This window comes from Tachypleus tridentatus, chromosome 6, assembly GCF_004210375.1.
Source record: "Tachypleus tridentatus isolate NWPU-2018 chromosome 6, ASM421037v1, whole genome shotgun sequence".
NCBI lineage: Eukaryota > Metazoa > Arthropoda > Merostomata > Xiphosura > Limulidae > Tachypleus > Tachypleus tridentatus.
Genome location: NC_134830.1, coordinates 10,840,963 through 10,855,966, shown reverse-complemented (window position 1 = coordinate 10,855,966; position 15,004 = coordinate 10,840,963). Strand labels below are relative to the sequence as shown.

General features: G+C 32.0%; 1 long non-coding RNA gene across 16 annotated transcripts; it reads right to left on the bottom strand.

The window, feature by feature from the left end:
• Positions 1 to 2,557: 2,557 nt before the first annotated feature.
• Positions 2,558 to 14,026, bottom strand: LOC143251929 (uncharacterized). 16 transcript variants are annotated; one of them, XR_013028717.1, is made up of 5 exons: positions 13,190 to 13,499; positions 13,003 to 13,099; positions 12,747 to 12,845; positions 9,116 to 9,246; positions 2,558 to 8,284 (listed from the first exon to the last, which is right to left on the bottom strand). It is a non-coding gene; the product is annotated as an uncharacterized LOC143251929 (long non-coding RNA). The 16 variants fall into 16 exon arrangements; XR_013028718.1 differs by having other exon boundaries at positions 2,565 to 5,478; XR_013028716.1 differs by having other exon boundaries at positions 2,558 to 9,246.
• Between the last annotated feature and the right edge of the window lie 978 nt (positions 14,027 to 15,004).

The window sequence follows — 15,004 nt, the reverse complement described above, 5'->3', positions numbered from 1 at the left end:
CTGGGTAATTATATGTTACATATTCATCTAAGATCAGGATGTCTCAAGATTACAACCTTTACTTTTTAATGGGAATAACCAATCAAATGGGTAACACTGGGAACTGTGGGTAATTTATGTTACATATTCAGCTAAGATCAGAATGTCTCAAAATTACAACCTTTACTTTTAATGGGAATAACCAATCAAATGGGTAACACTGGGAACTGTGGGTAATTTATGTTACATATTCAGCTAAGATCAGAATGTCTCAAAATTACAACCTTTACTTTTTTAATGGGAATAACCAATCAAATGGGTAACACTGGGAACTGTGGGTAATTTATGTTACATATTCATCTAAGATCAGGATGTCTCAAAATTACAACCTTTACTGTTTAATGGGAATAACCAATCAAATGGGTAACACTGGGAACTGTGGGTAATTTATGTTACATATTCAGCTAAGATCAGGATGTCTCAAAATTACAACCTTTACTTTTAATGGGAATAACCAATCAAATGGGTAACACTGGGAACTGTGGGTAATTTATGTTACATATTCATCTAAGATCAAGATGTCTCAAAATTACAACCTTTACTTTTTAATGGGAATAACCAATCAAATGGGTAACACTGGGAACTCTGGGTAATTTATGTTACATATTCAGCTAAGATCAGGATGTCTCAAGATTACAACCTTTACTTTTTAATGGGAATAACCAATCAAATGGGTAACACTGGGAACTCTGGGTAATTTATGTTACATATTCAGCTAAGATCAGGATGTCTCAAGGTTACAGCCTCCTTTACTTTTAAATAGGAATAATTAATCAAATGGGTAACACTAGGGAACTCTGGGTAATTTTATGTTAATATTCATCTAAGATCAGGATGTCTCAAGATTACAACCTTTACTTTTAAATGGGAATAACCAATCAAATGGGTAACACTGGGAACTGTGGGTAATTTTATGTTAATATTCAGCTAAGATCAAGATGTCTCAAAATTACAACCTTTACTTTTAATGGGAATAACCAATCAAATGGGTAACACTGGGAACTGTGGGTAATTTATGTTACATATTCATCTAAGATCAGGATGTCTCAAGGTTACAGCCTCCTTTACTTTTAATTAGGAATAATTAATCAAATGAGTAACACTGGGAACTGTGGGTAATTTTATGTTAATATTCAGCTAAGATCAGGATGTCTCAAAATTACAACCTTTACTTTTAATGGGAATAACCAATCAAATGGGTAACACTGGGAACTGTGGGTAATTTTATGTTAATATTCAGCTAAGATCAAGATGTCTCAAAATTACAACCTTTACTTTTTAATGGGAATAACCAATCAAATGGGTAACACTAGGAACTCTGGGTAATTATATGTTACATATTCATCTAAGATCAGGATGTCTCAAGATTACAACCTTTACTTTTAATGGGAATAACCAATCAAATGGGTAACACTGGGAACTGTGGGTAATTTATGTTACATATTCAGCTAAGATCAGGATGTCTCAAAATTACAACCTTTACTTTTAAATAGGAATAACCAATCAAATGGGTAACACTAGGAACTGTAGGTAATTTTATGTTAATATTCAGCTAAGATCAAGATGTCTCAAGATTACAACCTTTACTTTTAATGGGAATAACCAATCAAATGGGTAACACTGGGAACTGTGGGTAATTTTATGTTACATATTCAGCTAAGATCAGGATGTCTCAAGATTACAACCTTTACTTTTAAATGGGAATAACCAATCAAATGGGTAACACTGGGAACTCTGGGTAATTTTATGTTACATATTCATCTAAGATCAGGATGTCTCAAGATTACAACCTTTACATTTTAATGGGAATAACCAATCAAATGGGTAACACTGGGAACTGTGGGTAATTTTATGTTAATATTCAGCTAAGATCAAGATGTCTCAAAATTACAACCTTTACTTTTTAATGGGAATAACCAATCAAATGGGTAACACTGGGAACTGTGGGTAATTTATGTTACATATTCAGCTAAGATCAGGATGTCTCAAAATTACAACCTTTACTTTTTAATGGGAATAACCAATCAAATGGGTAACACTGGGAACTCTGGGTAATTTTATGTTACATATTCAGCTCAGTCATTCTGGAATATTATATTTAGTCATATGGTCAACCTGGAACTAATTCTTGAGAGAATGTAACCAGCCTGATCTATCCATCTCTTCAATAAAAGCAACTATCCATCATTTCAAAAACAGAACTTTACACACGCACACAGTTATTTTGTATTGTACGAATAAAAGTTATTTCAGTGTATATTAAATATTGTATTTAGTTTATTTTGTAGGACAAACTCAGTTTTCTGTAAAGGCACTCAGTATTACTTTGCAATATATCTTGCCAAACTTCGTATTATATAGAGGGCCTAGCTGATTTACTTTTTTGGAGAAATGGTTTTAGCTGAAAATACCACAATATCAGATAAAAAATGTAACAACACTGGCATTGAAACAACACAAGAGACTGTCCATCTTTTAGTGTAATAGCATTGTAGTATACATCGATACACTTTGCTTAGCATTACATCTTACAGAGTTATATTTCAAATATTCTATATTTTATATTTCATAATAATTCTGTGGTTGAAAATGAAAACAGTAGAAAACTTTTTAATGAAATGGATACCAAATGCCCTACTGTCACTTTCATTACAGTATGGTAGGCATTTTTATTTCACATAAATATGAAACAAAATTACTTCTTCGGGAATTACAGTGATGTGTACATTAATATTTCGAGTAGCAAAAAAAGATTGTTTTATGATGTTTTGAGTGGTTTTCAAACTTTCAAGTATATTCTTTATTTTTATTTCCAGTCGAAAAGTAGCTCTTATTAGTACTGTGTATTCATGACGTTTATTACACGTGCTATAAAGATTTTCCTCTCAGCTCAGACAGAAATTCATTGAAATATAGTTGAGTGTGGTATTAGAGTTTAATGGAGGTAAATTTGTGTATAACCTGACCACATTTTTCAAACATAAAAGTTAGGTAATAAATATGTACAAGTAATTGTTTGTTCGTTTTAAACCAACCAGTCTTAGGGAAGAAATTATAGTTGTTTTATTGGTTTTAATTTATTGACCTTTATTCATCACTAATATCCTAAATTAATAGATAACAAAAGAACATTGTAACAGATCTGTATTTTTTTTCTCTTTTTTTTTTACAGCCTTTCAGATTGTCTACGGTGACAACCCTGACAAACCTTATGGATATGAGAACCAAAGTGAAAAAGATCCACTACTTCGAACTTGTGAAGAACGTAAAGTTTAAGTTTCAACTTCAGTGGACTTGAAAAACTTGGTTGTGTAGCTTGTTATTTAAAAGTTTGTTTTCATAAACAAATTACAGTTGTCACTTGTTGTTCAAATGGTGACTGGTTTTTAACCTGATCATGTTTCTACAACAACTTTCATAACAATAAAATGGCAGAAAAGAAATCAGAGGTAAGAGGCTGTGTATGTATATATATGTTAACTATTAACACAGAATCAAATGATGTATTGGAATGATTAATCAAGTAAATCTAATGAGCATCAGAATGGCTCACATACTCTATGTTCTATGCAAAATTACTCTCTCCATTGGAACAACAACATTATTTGACCACTGATTGATTCTAGAATCTGTTGATGTATCTGCCTGCAAAATTACTCTCTCCATTGGAACAACAACACATTATTTGACTACTGATTGATTCTACAATCTGTTGGTATATCTGCCTGCAAAATTACTCTCTCCATTGGAACAACACATTATTTGACCACTGATTGATTCTACAATCTGTTGATATATTATAAATGCAATAATCTGGTTGTGACAATTAACCATCCAGTAAATGTGAAACTGTACAGTAACACTGTCAGGTTTTATGCATGTGTGAGCTGAATTCTGTATTTTAAATGTATGCGATTGTTGGCGATAAATTTCAGCAAAATCAAACAGCACACAGCCTGCTGTTCTACAGTAATATATTTGAAACAAATCAAACATGTATACAAATCTTTATTACATTGTTGGTTATCATAGTTGTATCCAGAGTTTTAGCTAACTGTCTTTTTTGTTGTTGTCAAAATCCACACAGTCTGGTTCATTTACATTTAGAACACAATATGACAAATTATTTCTCCTACTCTGTTATCACAATACAGTTTGATTAGTCACCACACTTGTATCCAGAGCTTTAAACAGTTGGATATTTTTGTCAAAGTCTACACAGTGTAGTTAAATAGTTTAAAAGACAGTGGGCAAAACAAATTATTTTTTTCTAATCTATTATCACAATACACTGTGATAAATTTGCTTTAAAAATCACCTCTATATATTCTTTATATATTCTTCACCATCACACAGTCCAGACCTAACTAATTTTTTAACTCCTAGTTTACCCCACAGACGTCTAGAATATTCCACACATAACTAGATATTATAATGCAATAATACCCAATTAAAACAATGAGAAAAACTTGGAAGGTTCTAGTAATATAACAATCACTGTTTAATAACTGTTGAACTACACAACTTATGATTTGTAAACAGTTATGCAAACAAACTTAAGATAAAGTGTTGCTTCTAAAAATAAGTAAATTTAACACTCGTGTTACATAAGCTATATAAAGCATAACACTCATATTGAACTTAAAGGGAAACAGTTTTGTACATCTAATGTGCAGTTCATAAACCTTAAAATTCCCAAAGATGTTAGTTTTCAAAATACGCTTTTCTAAAATTTTTATGCTTGTGTGTTTAACAACCTCAGAAACACAAGTCACACGTACTAAATATTGAACATAAATGATGCCAGTATTGATTTTAGTCTCATATGTTGTACGTAGAAAATTTGTAATTTTTACCTTATTTTTGTCATTTAACTACAATAATTGTTGTAACAAGCAAAGATAAAATCATTGTATAAGATTAACAGTAACATTTTGAATATTCAAGTCACAGTACAATTGTTTAAAATCAACAATGCTGTTTTGAATTTTTAATTAAAGTTACTCATGCTTAAAATGAATAGTGTTATTTTCAGTTGTCAAGTAACAGCATACTTACTTAAGGTCAATAGGGCTGTTTTGAATAATAAAACATAGTACACTTTCTTGGCATCAACAGTACTCTTTTTAATAAGCAAGAGATGCGATACTCATTAAAGATCAACTGCATTAGTAATTAGGAGAGTATTTGACCACTCAGAGAATGATGCCTCAGCAGGAGATTGCTGAGTGAAAGGAGGTCAAAAGATACTGTCTAAGGGTACATAACTATGATTTCATACACCATCACCTGGGGTTATGCAACCCTTACTTAGTATGCTAACACCTGAGGGTTACATAACTTACACAATATCCTGACAGCTGAGGGTTTCAAAAGTGTTCTGTAACAGGCACCAAATAACAATGACATCCAAGTAGTGGAAGCAGAGGATGTGGCCATCTGCAGGAGGGGATAACTCTTCAATACCAGAGGGATTGTTACCACAGGTAAATTATGTTACTAAGGTTTATAGGCAGATAGTGTTACTAATTTTTTTATAGTTAGATGTTGTAATTATAAGTGGATGGTGTTATTAAGGTTTACAGGGGAATGGCATTACCATAGTTCTGTAGACAGATGGTGTTATTAAATATTCATGTGGTTGTTACAATACCACAGAGAGGGTTGCTGAGGTTTAATAAATGGATAGTGTTAATAGGCATATGGAATTACATTTTAACTTTGCATTGCTAGGCTGCCATGGTAATCACATCACACCATGTTCCAACATGTCTTCAATGTCTAGATCAACTTATACATTCTACAAGTAAAACTTAATTTAAATTAATGAAAGAAATATTATAACACTGTTACGTGTGTCAGTTTTTACAACACATACTGTCAATCATTTGAACAAGATAGATGTTGTAGCCAATAAACTACTGTGTATATTTTTACAATTATCTATTACTTTATGTATAAAACACTTTACCAACTCATTAGTTTGAAAGTTTTGCTTCTATATTTAACATACATTTGTGCTGTCTCTAGAACTGAATAGTGTTACTAGCACATTTAATGTAGTGGTTACTGTTCTCACTTCTATATTTAACATACATGTGTGCTGTTTCTGGAGCTAAATAGTGTAACTAGCACATTTAATGTAGTGCTTACTGTTCTCACTTCTATATTTAACATACATTTGTGCTGTTTCTAGAGCTGAATAGTGTTACTACCACATTAAATGTCGTACTTACTGTTCTCACTTCTATATTTAGCATACATTTGTGCTGTTTCTAGACCTGAATAGTGTTACTAGCACATTTAATGTAGTGGTTACTGTTCTCACTTCTATATTTAGCATACATTTGTGCTGTCTCTAGAACTGAATAGTGTTACTAGCACATTTAATGTAGTGGTTACTGTTCTCACTTCTATATTTAACATACATTTGTGCTGTTTCTAGACCTGAATAGTGTTACTAGCACATTTAATGTAGTGGTTACTGTTCTCACTTCTATATTTAGCATACATTTGTGCTGTCTCTAGAACTGAATAGTGTTACTAGCACATTTAATGTAGTGGTTACTGTTCTCACTTCTATATTTAACATACATTTGTGCTGTTTCTAGAACTGAATAGTGTTACTAGCACATTTAATGTAGTGGTTACTGTTCTCACTTCTATATTTAGCATACATTTGTGCTGTCTCTAGAACTGAATAGTGTTACTAGCACATTTAATGTAGTGTTTACTGTTCTCACTTCTATATTTAGCACACATTTGTGCTGTCTCTAGAACTGAATAGTGTTACTAGCACATTTAATGTAGTGGTTACTGTTCTCACTTCTATATTTAACATACATTTGTGCTGTCTCTAGAACTGAATAGTGTTACTAGCACATTTAATGTAGTGGTTACTGTTCTCACTTCTATATTTAGCATACATTTGTGCTGTCTCTAGAACTGAATAGTGTTACTAGCACATTTAATGTAGTGGTTACTGTTCTCACTTCTATATTTAGCATACATTTGTGCTGTCTCTAGACCTGTATAGTGTTACTAGCACATTTAATGTAGTGGTTACTGTTCTCACTTCTATATTTAGCATACATTTGTGCTGTCTCTAGAACTGAATAGTGTTACTAGCACATTTAATGTAGTGGTTACTGTTCTCACTTCTATATTTAGCATACATTTGTGCTGTCTCTAGAACTGAATAGTGTTACTAGCACATTTAATGTAGTGGTTACTTTTCTCACTTCTATATTTAGCATACATTTGTGCTGTTTCTAGAACTGAATAGTGTTACTAGCACATTTAATGTAGTGATTACTGTTTTCACTTCTATATTTAACATACATTTGTGCTGTTTCTAGAGCTGAATAGTGTTACTAGCACATTTAATGTAGTGATTACTGTTTTCACTTCTATATTTAACATACATTTGTGCTGTTTCTAGAGCTGAATAGTGTTACTAGCACATTTAATGTAGTGGTTACTTTTCTCACTTCTATATTTAACATACATTTGTGCTGTTTCTAGACCTGAATAGTGTTACTAGCACATTTAAAGTGGTGGTTACTGTTCTCACTTCTATATTTAACATAGATTTGTGCTGTTTCTAGATCTGAATAGTGTTACTAGCACATTTAATGTAGTGGTTACTGTTCTCACTTCTATATTTAACATACATTTGTGCTGTTTCTAGAGCTGAGTAGTGTTACTAGCACATTTAATGGAGTTCTTACTGTTCTCACTTCTATATTTAACATACATTTGTGCTGTTTCTAGATCTGAATAGTGTTACTAGCACATTTAATGTAGTGGTTACTGTTCTCACTTCTATATTTAACATACATTTGTGCTGTTTCTAGAGCTGAGTAGTGTTACTAACACATTAAATGTGGTGGTTACTGTTTTCTCACTTCTATATTTAATCATACTTTTTGTATTTCCTGACTTTAACATGTTTATAAGAACCATTTATTCATCCTTAAAAAGAAACTTATTTCCGTATTTAACTTCATAAGTCATTATAGTTTAAATGGTCATAGAAAATCTTACCTACTGTATGTATTAAGTCGATGATAACATATAACAGTTCTTTCTATTTCTAGCAAGAGATCTTTAACATAACCATTTAGCTATAACTGAATACGTCCCCGAGTGGCCCAGCGGCATGTCTGCAGACTCCCACTGCTAGGAAACGTGTTTCGATACTCTGGTCGGCAGAGCACGTGATAGCCTATTGTGTAGCATAGTGCTTAATTTCGAGCAAACAAGTGAACATGAGAAATTAGTAGCTTACTCTTTAACCAATCATTATAAAAACTATTTAAAACGTACTCTCACAAACTTTGGTACGCTTTATGTAAACATTACAAATCTGTTCTACATATAAAGTTAAATGTTTTTAATAAACTATTTTTACTAAAGATCTAAAGTGTTAACTGAATCAGTCTGATAAAACTGATATTTATACTAAGAATGAACACCTTACAGTTTGTATAATATTTGTATAATATTGTATAATATTTAAAATAAATACAAAAAATTATTTAAATGTTCTAGTAAAACTTTATAAATTTATTTTTTGTACCATGACAATAATTGTAGCAGAACCATCATTATATAAAATAAAATAAAAAATTTAATACAAAGCTAAATTAATAATACCATTTTCCCTCTGCACTGACTGCAACACTCACTAGAATATTCCAAAGTACTTGTATTTGTTCTGAACACCCAAAACACTCTACTCAATATATGAATCAGGTAACACTTCTGTCAGAAACATAACTAACTACACACCACTGAATGGCTTCACCACACCAACTTGTGCTCCCAATTTTAAAAGTGAACTCTACACTGTGTCACTCAACTGATTAAAATAATAATATATCCTCTATAAAATTTACTTTTGTTTTCAAAGCAGCCACTTAGTAGCCAGAGGAATTCTAACTGAAACAAATCCCACAAATCGGAGCGTGTTAGTGATGTTAATGTATACTGAACGTCATTCTTAATCAAAAACTTGTTTAAATTATCATGAAATGCAAGTTTAACATTTCTTTCAATGTAATGCTTTACTTACAATGAATGAAGATGACTTAATTCACCCAAACTTATGGTCATCAGGAATGGAGTCCCCCATCTGTTGATAACCAGACTGTTGTTGCTGGAACTGATGATTTGGTAAAAGGGATGGTGGAAGAGGTTTTGTCACTGAAATACAGAATACCACCTTTAATGTCATGACAACCATTATATTATCTAAGAGACACATCAGTGGTTTCTGAAGACTTATGTGAACACCTTGCTGAGGTTCATTTGAACGCTCCACGACCACAGTCGACTTGAACGTTCAGAGTGGCAGGCGACCTTCATTTATTCCCGTTATTCTTTTGTATTGAATTTAACATATTTAGTATTCGGTACAATCACCGAATATTTCAGGGCCTTTTGTTGAGTTATTGCCGAGATATCATGCTTTTAGTACTGATACCGTAATTAGTTGAAGTATCAAACATGCATATTCAGCGCCGTGCCAAACATTAAAAGTTATTATTCAGTACTAAAAGGGTTAAGCACTGTACTAAACTTTGGCCGAGTTTCCATCATCACATTATTCCACCAATAATTTCACGTTATTATTTCAATTATGGTGTCTTTGAATGAATCTAAATCTTTACTTAATTATTTCGAAGTGTCGTGCTTATGAAAACTTAAGTTTCAAATTTTTTGGTTGTAAATTATTTCAGACCGGTTGGATGGTTATTAGAATTGGTATGAAAGAGTTTTTTTATTGCATTATTTCTGACGAGAGACAAAGATTTCACTATAAGTTCAAGAACTTATGATTAATTTGTGTGATCTGAGAATGGTTTATATAGAGGTATATATTGGTTTGAGTCAGTCTCTTTGAATCTTGGCGAATCAGTACATCTAAAGAAAGGTTGTTTTTTTGTTGTGCTCATGCTGTTAAGCGAATTTTACGTTGCGACGTGAGGTTCAAACCCTGTAAAGAAACATCATACATTTGACAGCTGTAAGGCTACCTTACCAAGTTAAAAAGAACTTTCAGTTTTATCTGTAGAAGGAGTCCAGTATGCACGGTTTCTACAGTGGTTTACTAGCCCCCTAGAAAGTGGAGAAAAACATTATGTTGCCTTCTCTGAAGCTCTAACAGACTGTAGGAGTGATTTCTTCACCTAGCAAGTTGGAAAACAACACAGATGTTCGTATAGACTGAAAGTGACAAGGATATATCAGTACATTACTTACTTTAGCTTTTTGCATGTTACTGCTCATGTGAAACGGTCAAGAGAATCTGGCATTAAGATAGTAGAATAACTGTACAGAATTCAATATCAGTGGTAAAGATAACATCACATTGTTCACACAATCAGTGGTAAAGATATCACGTTATTCACACAATCAGTGGTAAGAATAACACGTTATTCACACAATCAGTGGTAAAGATAACACGTTATTCACACAAGCATGAATCTTTACATTAGTAGGAAATGTGAATTATTTGTTGTTCATGGTGCTTCAAATATTAAATGATAAAGAAAGTTTATGATTAAGTCTTTTTATTATGATTCTTAGTAGATACTGAGGTAATATGTATACAGTTATGACACTCTAATACACACGTATAATAATTAAAACTAACAGTGCTCTTTAATTAGTAGTGACAATCATGACAAAAAAATTAAAAAGTATTAAGATCTGTTAATGTGACAAATTACCTTAATGATATAATAGTAAATATTTTTTATACATGATTTTCTCAAAACCCGACACTCAAATAATTTTAAATGCATTGCATCTACACATTGTAGATGGAGTTTATAAGACAAAAATACCATTATTTTGGTTTAGTTTTTCCAGTGCTCTCTGCATTGTCAGAGAGAAATTGTCTGCTTCCTCTTTACTACTGAAGTTCAAACCATAAATTTGTCGGTTATCTCACCACTGATGGAAAGTTGCTGTAGCCTTGTTGTACTTCAACCCTTTTAGAATTGTACAGTTGATAACAACCTAACAGATATATACATACATACATATATATATATATATATATATTTATACCTGCATATTTTCAATATTGTACAGTTGATAACCTGACATATATATATTTATATCTGCATCTTTTCCATACTGCACCAATGATAACATTTTAAGTGCCACCAGAAGTCATTCTCTAGGGTCTGATAAAGTATAGCAGTCACTCCAATACTTAAATTTAAATATTGTCACGTAAAAACTTTTCTATTAACGTCAATGACGTTTTATACACTTGAGCAATGAAGTGAATATTCATTTGTAGTTAAGCACAAAGTCAACTACAAGTATCAAAACCCAGTTTTTAGTGTTATAAGCTCTCAGACTTACCACCTAGAGTCCAAGGAAGTGTAACTGGTACCTCCATTGACAAAAGTTGGACCTGCAATTGTTATACCTCATCCTTTTAACAATAACCTGCTGATACAATTCTGTCCTGTACCTGTATCTACAATTCACTTATTCTAACAGTCACACATATGGCCTGTTACAGAAACATGTTCAGCTGCAATGTTTATAATACTTTGTGTTTCCCTATTCTGACCTTTAATATAATTTAAACTTCAACTGTATTCTCTGTGTGGCTTTAGCAAAACAGTTTTTATAACAAATTTGATAAAAAACACCTAATATTCAGAGTGCACCAAAACACCTATATGTGAAGAACAAGGGTTAAAAGAAATGTAAATATTTACAGAAGAAAAACAAAAACAAAGATAACTTTTAATAATATGGTAAAAATAATTCCATTCCCAGTCTATGTAACAACAACAAATCAGTTTTATTTCTTCTTTAAAGTTTCTTTATAGGTTTTTTACACTTTATAAGTTGTTGTAGGCCTTGATGTTATCTACACCATCCCAATGTAAAAATCAACTCAATATGTAACACAGATCCAAAAATGTTAACATGCAGAATGACTCATTCTATTGGTTAAAAAAATAAACATTCCATCTCATTGTTGTTTCATTGTCCACTTGTATTTGTAATCTCATCTTTGTGTTCGTTATTTCTCAAAGTCCCTTATTCTAAACTTAGAGCTTTAAAAAATATATCTTGTAACAATACATACATACTTATATTTGCAATCCACACACACACACATATACAGGAGAGATAGATACACAATATGTGCATAACACAATAATAACTGTCACTCAAATCTATTGTAGTTTTAAAATGTTGCCAATACCATGGGTTATATAACATACCTAACATAATTTGTACCACAGAACATATGTCCAGTTTATTACCATTTCAAATAAGCATGATAAAATACACTCATTTTACATTGAATAAATTAGCAGCAGTATAGCACATTGAAACAAAAAACTGAAAATATACGTTTTCAAAACAGCAAATTTAATTAGTTTAAACTGTACTGAAATAGTTATCAACATTTGTTTAATACAATAACAGTACTAATCATAGGTTAATTTAAATTCTATCAGGACATTTTAATAAAGAAATGTTTCACATCTATGCAATTTTCTAATTAACACAACTTGGTTTTTCGACTCGTGTTGTGCCATCCACATCACCAAATACTCTCGGTGGAGATTTTAATAAATAATCTATTCAGATAATATTATTAATTACCTAGAAAAATGCTCAAAAACAAACTTCAGTGGAATATGTAAATGTCCAAAACTTACTTACACCATTTGTAACAAAATGCAGAATCTCGAAAAATGTTTTGTGATGCAGTTTTAAAATAGTTTCAAAATCTGGCAAGCCATCAGAAACCAATGAACCTAAATGGTTGATAAAAAATCAAATTGACTGTAGATAGGTCTTTTCCACATTCAAAATATCAAATTTAATCTTTTGAAGTAAGTACTATGACATATGTTATGTTGGATATATCAGTAATGCGCACGAGATTATATAAAAGGACAAGGTCCAACGTACATTCTACATTTAGAGCTACCATACACGGCTCAGGTCGAGGGTCTTCCAAAGATTAGAATAACGTCCTCACACATATGCTCAATAAGCCTGTTTTCTCCTGGGTCAGAAATGAGATCAAACATTAAGAAACATAAAAGAAAACTAAAAATTATTTTGAAAATATCAACTCGTATAAATGTATACATACTTCATGGTCTTGTAGTTTTCTTCCCACCACCCTGAATGCATTATTGGCAACATGATTGTAGATATGGACTTTAGAAAGACCACTCGATGAACCACTGTGAATCCATCGTTCATTCAGGTCATCGTAAATCATCACAGAAGCTTATGCCGATGCAAGCGACTTCTCTGCACGAAATTAGATAAGTTTATAACTTCTATTAGACCTTCTGTACAACTATTGTACCAACACATGAAAAGTTAATTAGTATTAAAACTGTCCACATTATATTTAGCAATAAAGATTGATTTCACATTTTGTTTTAACACCAAGTTATTGATATTATGTGAACTTCAGAAATATTGCACAAATGACAATAATATCCTCAGTCATTTCTACCTATAAATATGAACAAATTTTACAGTAATTGCTAATAACCCATTAAATCAGCACCATAAAACAACAATGAATTAAATATCGCATTTGTTGTAGCGGTCCAGGTTGTCAACTTATTGTCATAACGGATAATGTATGTGGTAGTAATACCCAAATGCGTTGGAAATATCCCATTTATCGAACAAAATCCAAACGCCGATGTTAATCTTGTCAGTCGTCGTGAAAAATTGTAGAAAAATCAAATAAGGGTAGGAAGCTGAGTGCGTGCGCCCTTGTGGGATGTGTAGCATTAAATATGTAGGCGGCCTAGCATTGTCAGGTGGGTTAAGGCGTTCGACTCGTAATCTGAGGGTCGTGGGTTCGAATCTCCGTCATACTAAACGTGCTGGCGTTTCAGCCGTGGGGGCGTTATAATGTGACGCCCAATCCCACTATTCGTTGGTAAAAGAGTAACCCAACAGTTGGCGGTGGGTGGAGATGACTAGCAGCTTTCCCTGCAGTCTTATACCGCTAAATTAGAGACGACTAACGCAAATAGCCTTCGTGTAGCTTTACGCGAAATTACAAAGGAAACAAACCATAAACATGTCCGTATGACAACCTGGACCGGTAACTATAATGAAACATACATATAAAGGTGGTTGTTATTTTGGATTTTTGCATAAAATTATGGATACAAATTTTACTTAATGAAATTATTACTACAGTTCATTGATTATTTTATATATATATATTTATTACCAGACCGCTGTAACTTAATATTGTTTTTCATCTATTATGACAACATTAAAAGCGTGTATATACATGTAAATGATTTGATTTTAAATTAGAATATATGTGAAATGGCGAAATAGACCTTGAACTGTGTGAGAAGTTCACAAAATCAGATCGAACGATAGTGTATTTTTGCATTAACGGTACCATAATAACCTACATGAATATGGCCTTAAAAAGGAGCAGAACGAGTAGGCGAAATTAGCTCTGATTTCTTGATAGTGTTCATTGCTTGAATGTATTTTAAAAAATAAATAATTACACTAAACAAAGTGAAACTAATTGCTGACCTGTTTTATTCACTTTCATGTTACGATGAATGCTAACATGTTTTTGCAGGTAAGTATATACCATAACAGATTATAAAAGAAACAAAACATGGCTGCCATGCGTTTTAACATTTTTATTAATAAAGCATAGAACAACGTTTCAATCTTTTGAGGACATTTTCAAGTTAACCATTCCGAAATACATTTTTGTTTCAAGTTGGTTTTCTGTCATCAAGAAGAACAATACATGGTTTAATATGTAAAACAAAATGTACGAATGGAAAGAAATACTAAATGTACTTGTACTGAAAAAGAATATATTTTGAAATCATTGCGAGTTGTGGATTAGTTTGTATAGTCATATGGTGAATTATTACAAGCACTTCTAACGAAGAAGTGT